This window comes from Solanum pennellii, chromosome 5 (assembly GCF_001406875.1).
Source record: "Solanum pennellii chromosome 5, SPENNV200".
NCBI lineage: Eukaryota > Viridiplantae > Streptophyta > Magnoliopsida > Solanales > Solanaceae > Solanum > Solanum pennellii.
The window spans coordinates 35,957,553-35,964,967 of NC_028641.1; the positions used below are offsets into that span (position 1 = coordinate 35,957,553).

At 33.3% G+C, this 7,415-nt stretch overlaps 1 long non-coding RNA gene across 7 annotated transcripts in view; it reads right to left on the minus strand.

The window, feature by feature from the left end:
- Nucleotides 1-7,365, minus strand: part of LOC107019131 — a 39,654-nt gene extending 32,289 nt beyond the window's left edge. For 4 of the 7 annotated variants that reach the window (XR_003578316.1, XR_003578314.1, XR_003578313.1 and 1 more), the window contains exons 1-6: nucleotides 7,234-7,365; nucleotides 6,967-7,155; nucleotides 6,729-6,869; nucleotides 6,476-6,559; nucleotides 5,472-5,815; nucleotides 4,981-5,126 (exon numbers count right to left, since the gene is read on the minus strand). This is a non-coding gene — a long non-coding RNA (uncharacterized LOC107019131). Of the gene's footprint in view, nucleotides 1-4,742; nucleotides 5,127-5,471; nucleotides 5,816-6,475; nucleotides 6,560-6,728; nucleotides 6,870-6,961; nucleotides 7,156-7,233 lie in introns of those variants that run through there. The other 3 variants (XR_001456749.2, XR_003578317.1, XR_001456751.2) reach the window with 3 other exon arrangements.
- Between the last annotated feature and the right edge of the window lie 50 nt (nucleotides 7,366-7,415).

Below are 7,415 nucleotides of genomic sequence, written 5' to 3' on the forward strand. Positions count from 1 at the left end.
GATGGGGGATAGGGGGGGGTGGGTAGGTGGGGGAGGGGTCGAGGGTAGGTGTGAAAAATAAAATTTTGAAGTTGAAAATAATTTTCTAACAAAAACTTAAATTTTTTTTGGGGTAGGGGTGTGTGGTTGGAGGCTGATAGGGTGGGGTGGGTAGGGGGAGGTTAGATGAGAGTTTTCGAAAATGTTTTCTCTTTGAAGGAAATTTATTTCTCTTAATTTTGAGGAAAATGAGTTTATTTGAAAAATATTTCCCAATACTTTTGTCCCAACCAAACATATGAGAAAATTGGAATTCATTTTCCAAAAAATGTTTTCACTCATACCAAACACACCCTTAGTATTTTAAAGGCGTTGTTAGGGTTTTTGATTTCTTAGGGTTCAAGTCTTTTTGGTGTTTGATAAGGCTTGGGATTAGGTCTTCCCCCTTAAGTTCTAAGGTTTAGTGTTTCTTAGGGTTCAGGGTTTACGATTTAGGTTTTTTTAGAGGCTTAGATTTCTTAGGTTTAGGTTTTTAAAGGCTATTAAAATGTTGATCTATTATGCTTATGATGTGCGAACTCTCAGTGTTAGCTTAGGATCACTCGTGATCTTAGGTCCCGTGTTATGTCAAGGAGGTAACCTCGGGGTGTAACAAAAACTAGGTCTAAATAAAAGGCTCTAACTGACTAGAGATGCTGGGATGTGCCCCGCTCTAACTCTAGAAAAATTGAAACTAAAATTGAAGACTAAATATAAAATTATGTCAATCGTCCTTGAAGTAGGAGGACTCTGAATGATGAGAACATGAACCTACATCACGAGAATATGTAGCTTAGAATATGTGTCAGTACTTGACGTCAGTACTTGACAGGTATTGAGAATACATGATAGGATGAATCTTAACAAATGTATATAACTGCACAATGCATCAACAATAATATAATATGAATATGATAAATAAGGGTTTCAATATTTGGTTAAGGATTTTTAGGTTAGGGTTTTGAGCTTGAGTTATTCTAGGTTTTTTTTTATTAAGAGTTTTTTTCGATTTAGAATTTTTAAAGATTTTTTTAGAATCATTATTGTTTTTAGGGTTTAGGGGTTCTTAGGGCTTAGGGTTTTAGATTAATGAATTTTTTCAAGGTTCTAAAGGTTTGTTTTAGAGATATTTAGTTTTAGGGGTTTTAAAGGGTTTTTAGTGTTTTTTTTTAAGAATTAAGGTTTTGTTTGGGTTTAGGGCATAAGGCTTAGTGTTGTGGATTTATCCCTAAGGTTAAAGTTTAGGTTTTCTAGGGTTTGAGTTTAACATTAAAGGTTTTCCTAGGGTTGTTTTGGGTCATCAGGGTTTATGGTTTAGTGTTTTAGGTTTAGGGGTTTTCTAGGGTTTAGGTTTGTTAGGTTTAAGATTTTTAAAGATATTTAGGTTTAGAACTTTTTTTGTTGTTTTGGTTTGGCTGTTGGGCTTATGATTTTTTAAGGGTTTGCGATTTATGATCTCTTAGGATTTAGGGTTCAAAGTTTTGAGTTCGGGATTTAGGTTTTTTTAGGGATTATGTTTATAGTGAATTTTAGGGAGTTTTTGGATAAAAACATCCCTCAACTATGACTCAAATATAATGTACATCCTTATATTATCTAATTAATTAAAAAACATCCTTATACTATCCAATTAATAACAAGAATCATCCTTTAGCATATTTTTATTAAGAAAATGATTGAACGAATAATAAAAAAAATTAAAATTTTGGTCACGTCTTGGCCACGACGAAAAGTTCAAAGTTACCTAAAAGAATAAGTATATGGATAGGAAATGAATCTTGAATTTAAATTTCATGGGTTGTTAGTTTATCGAGTATGTTTTTTTGCATCATCAAGTAAATTAACTTGCACCAATACAAAAGTTTTGAAATATTCATACAATACATTCCGATGGTTAGAAAAATTATGTAAAAAATTATTTCAAATATATTACATCCAACTATTTAGAGATTTTCTTTAGTAAAATATTGAGGGGTATATACTATATATACAATGTTCACATTTTTATACAATGCAAAAAATATTGGAAATTTAGTGAAATTACGTAGTTGTTTGGTTATTAAACTAAAAAAACAATTACTTTATTTGAAATTTTTGGAGTTGGAGTAGCATTTGTTTTTTCAAAAGAATATCTAGAATTTGAATATATTTTGTCTGAATATAATTTAAACCCTCAATTTTGAAAAATTTAAAAAATCACCTAACTTGATTAACTTTACCATGTGTGCATATTCATTCAACTTGACGCATTTTTTGTTGAGGCATGAGTTTCTTAAAAAAAAATAGACAAAAAGATGAATGTTGCAATTTTTTTGAAAGTTCAGGGATGTTTTTTGTTCACTTAGATGTACTTTACTTTTTGGTCATACTCCAAGAAAGATTTTAGCCAAAAACACGTTTTTTAGGGCTTAGTTTTTTTTCAAAATGATTTTTAGTTTCTCTTTAGAGTTTTAAGGTTCTCAGTTTTTAAAAGCTTTTAAGGTTTCACAGGGTTTAAGGTATTAGGGTTTCTTAAGGTTTAGGATCTTAGGTTTTAGGATATTAGTGGTTTATAAGAGTTAAATGTTTTGATTTTCTTATGATTTACAGTTTAGCATTTTTCGGAGTTTGTTAGTGTATGTTAGGGTTTCTTGGTTTATGTCTTAGGGTTATACATTGAAAGATTACTTTTGAGTTTATCGCTTAGGGGTTACATTGCTTATGATTTTCTTAATGGTTTTTTAGGTTGAGGTTGTTAAAGATTTTTAGGAGTTTTAAGATTTTTTTTGGGTTTCTTTAGTTCAGGGTTAAGGCCAAAGGCTTAGCATTTAGGTCGTAAGATATACGGTTTAAGGTTTGGGGTTTTGGGTTAAAAGTATCTTAGAATTTATGATTTTTTGAGCTTTATAATTTTTATTATTAGGGTTTTAAATATTTTTCGGATTTCATAGATTATTTTTAATATTTAGTGCATGGGATTACAAGTTCAGTTTTTTTGTGTGTTTTGGGATATTACAATTTTAGGTTTTTTTTTAATGTTTAGTGTTTGACTCTATGGTTTAGAGTTAAGGATTTAGAGTTTTATAGGGTATAGGATTTAACCTTGATGATTTCTTAGGGTCCATTTTTTTAAAGGGTATTTAGGGTTTAGTGTTTGTGGGCTTAAGACTTTCTAGGGCTTTTTAGGTTTAGAGGAATTTCTGGGTTTAGGGTTTCAAAATATTTTTTCAAGATCTTTTTTATGATTCGGTTAAGGATTTTTAGGTTAGGGTTTTGAGCTAATTTATTTTAGGATTTTTTTAGGTTGAGAATCTTTTCGATTTTGAATTTTTAAAGATTTTTTGAATCATTATTGTTTTTACGATTTAGGGGTTCTTAGGGCTTAGGGTTTTAGATTAAGTAATTTTTTTAGGGTTCTGAAGGTTTGTTTTAGGGATATTTAGTTTTAGGGGTTTTAAAGATTTTTATGGTCTTTTAGTGATTAGTTTTTTTTGAAATTTGGATTTCTTTGGGTTTATAAGGCATAAGTCTTAGGGTTGGGGTTTTATCCCTAAGGATTGGAGTTTAGGTTTTCTAGGGTTTGATTTTAACATTAAAGGTCTCGTAGGTTTGTTTTGGGTCTTTTAGGGTGTAGGGTTTAGGGTTTAGGGGTTTTCTAGGGTTTAGGTTTGTTAGGTTTAAGATTTTCAAGGGTTTTTTAGGTTCATAGTTTTTAAACTTTTTTTGTTATTTTCTTAAGGTATGGGTGTTGGACTTATGATTTTTTAAGGGTAACGAATAGATTCACTGAAGTGATAACATTTGTAAATAGTTGGAGTCATTACATATATATCTCCAATGGCAACGTTGATGCTAAATACAAATGTGAAGAAGTCAATGACGGTGGGAATAGTTGGAATGGTGATATTGTGTATGAAGTTAAGGTTAGTCCATATACACATGTGGTTAACCTAATTCAAGGAACTTGCACTTGTAGAAGTTGGGGAATGAAAGGAATTCTTTGTGCACATGCAATAGCAGCTATACATCACCATGAAGCTAATCTAAGTTGTACAAAAAGGAAACCTATCTGAAAGAAAGCTTATTAACATTTTTTACAACCAGTAAAAAACATGCCCAAGACATCGAATCCAAAAGTTGAGCCACCTCCTGTTAGGAAAATGCCAGGAAGGCCTGGTAAAAAAAAGAGAGAAGGAACTTGGAGAGGTACCAAGTTCTAGAAAGCTTCCAAAGAGGGGAAAAACCATGACTTGCTCCGCTTCTAAGTCAAAAGGTAACGATATAAGAACATGTCCAAACCAACCTCCAGCGACTTCAGAGGTACATTTGATTTCTATTAAATTTTATTTATAGTATATTAGTACCTTTAACACTTCCTAAATTGTTCTTTGAAAAGGGTATTGCTTCATCACAAACATCCGCCAGTAGTAAAAGAGTGGCAAGCAGAAATCTTACCCCACTCAAGCGGTGCAACAATCTCAGTCTTCTGAACGATCTCAATCAATGGCAGTGGTAATAGAAAAGGTGTAGAGGACAAGACTAGTGGGTCATGGAGTATTTGTGAGAAAATATGGTTTTATTTGTACCGAGGTAATTATTGAAGGATCCTTTATTACTTTACAGCAAAACAGATCTATTACCAGGGTAATCAAGAGTGGAGCACAAGAGAAACTGATAAGTTTAGCTGTTGTCACCGGTGACCTTGTGTATGCGCCAAGTAAAGTTCTTAAATGGAAGGGGAAAAGTGCTATCATAGAAAGTCAACTTCAACATAAATGTGTTTTGCTTAGACAGAAGAACATTAAGTCACAAACTTCATCACAAGGTGCAGCAAGAACTGAAGTTGTTTAGGGATGATATGGCTGATTTTTTATTTGGTTCGAACTATTTTTAAGTCACGCATTGTAGTAATGTTGAAGATTGTTGGTTGTATAGAACTGCCACGAATCGAAAGAAAACTATGAATGGGAGAGCAAAAATAACCTGGAATATGTAGTTGGTGTTAGCAAAGTTTCGAGAACTTTTGAAGAATGATTCATTTCGAGAGTACCCCAAAACTTCTAGCTCTGTGGATGCGAGGGTTGCTTTCCTGAAACAGCCACCATTGTTCTGAAAATACCAACACAAACCTAGACCAAGAAAAACAACAAACTCAATTAATTAACCAAAAGAGAAAAGAGAACGCACTGATAGGAGACAAGTACTAATAGGAGATATGTGGAACATAGATGTTAGTAAAAATGGATACCCTACATGCAAGTTGACTTGCACGAAGTCCTTCCAGAGTTTATTAGTCAGGAAGGACTTCAGTATTTCAAACAAGGATAGTGCCATAGTTTATGATAAGAGTGTAGGCACCAGTAAAAATGCAGACGCATGTTAAGAAGAAATATAATAACGTAAACGAAAAAATTAAAGCAATTGTGTATTGGCAAGACTACAAAAAAGAATTACTCAAACTACAATGTACCCACCTCGTCATCAATACTTCTGAAGTTTTTGAGAATCTCTGCAATATCTTTATGCAAGCTATCAATTGAAATTTGCCTTGACAATTGACGTTCATACAACATGTTCAAGTCAACAAGCAGTGAGTATTCATCATCACCATATCCATCTTGCAACGACAACAAATTTAAGTTTGATAATGAGTTCATCATCAATCCCCTTTGATTTGTTAGGGACGAAGTCCTACAGTTCCCCGTGACTCTCAGTTGTAGCACATAAGTTCAATGATTTTACAAAAGATTCTACGAGCTTTCTTCTCACCATTCCGAAAAAATGCCTCTTTAATGAGAAGGACAGAAGATTTAAAATCCTGGAAAAGCAAAAGAAAACAACTTTTAGTTACCCGTTAATTTTTTTTATTTCATATGGGTCAAAAGTGAATATGATATCACATTCATTTTGATTGAAGTCGTGGATTAAATCAAACAATGAAAAAAATGGTGTTGTTTCACTTGATTTTACGCTAAAACTAAAGTAATGTAACCTTATTGTGAAAATATTAGTACAACTTGGAGAGAATATTTAACATGGTCTCTCATTAGGCTTCCTTTAAATTCAATTTGGTAATTTTATTTATCCCGAGGTGGAAACCAACTTTGCAAGCATAGGGCAACTATATTTGTATATTTCTCTTATAGAGTATTTTCCCCCACAATATCAATAAACTATTACACCCTACCCCACCCCTAAAAAAATAACATGATTTCCTAGAAGTTGCTTTTAAGCAGTAAAGATATCAAAAAAAATGTTTGTGATAAACTAGATCATAGATAAAACCCCTAGCTGTTAAACACAGGCAATCTCATGTTTTTATTAGAGATCTTGAAAAGAGCAAACAGAAAAACATAGACAACTCCACCAATAGATACTAATTAACCAGCACCCTACAAGAACATGATAAGAGCAAGTGAGCTTAAGGAAAATAGAGCATGCGAATCTTTTCATGAGTTTCACTAACAGTTTCACCAACCTTCTTATTCCTCCAATAGTGACCATCTTTACGGAAATCTTGTAGTACTTCCCAAATTCCGATCAAATAGAAACATGGAACCACCTGAAATCGAAAAGCTATATTAGTTAAAACTTCAAAAAAAAAAAAAAAGGAAAATCGCTTGGGCAGATAACAATGAACTTGGAGTTGGAGTGGGGCTATTGATGTAATATGTGCTACAACTGCCAAGAATTTAGAGAAAACATTGATTGACTGGGATAGCAAAAACCACCTGGAATATTTAGTTGGCGTTCACAAAGTTTCCAGAACTTTTAAAGAATGGATTCATCTAGAGAGTACCCTAAAGCAGAATGCTCTGTGGATGCAAACGTTGCTTTCCTGAACATCCACCACTATTCTGAAATAACACAACCTAGACCAAGAAAAACAACAAACTCAATCAATCAAAAGAGAACATAGAAGGCACCAACATTAGTGAACATAGAAGATTGGAATAATGGTTACCATACATGCAAGTTGACTTGCACGAAGACCTTCTGGAGATCTTGTAGTGAGAAAGAACTCAAGTAGTTCAAACAAGGCACTGAACTTGGACAGAAAGAAAATATAGATTGGTCCAGCACTGCTCCGGAGTTTATGATAGTGTGTAGGCAATAGTACCTATGCAGATGCATGTTCAGAAGCAGAAATCCAATAACCTAAACGGTAAGCCAAAGAAGTTGAGTATTGGAAAAACTAAAGGAAAAAAAGATTTTTTCAAATAACAGCATACCCACCTTGTCATCTATCCTTCTGAAGATCTCAAAAGTTTCTGCAAAATCTTTTTTTTATAACCGAGAAATTTGTTTGTGACCCACCCATTGGATCAATCATAGACTTCCCCTACCCTTGACACCTTACATTGCCCCCTTACCTTCAACCCAAACCCCACCCACCCCCTTCTTAGCCCCCTCGTACC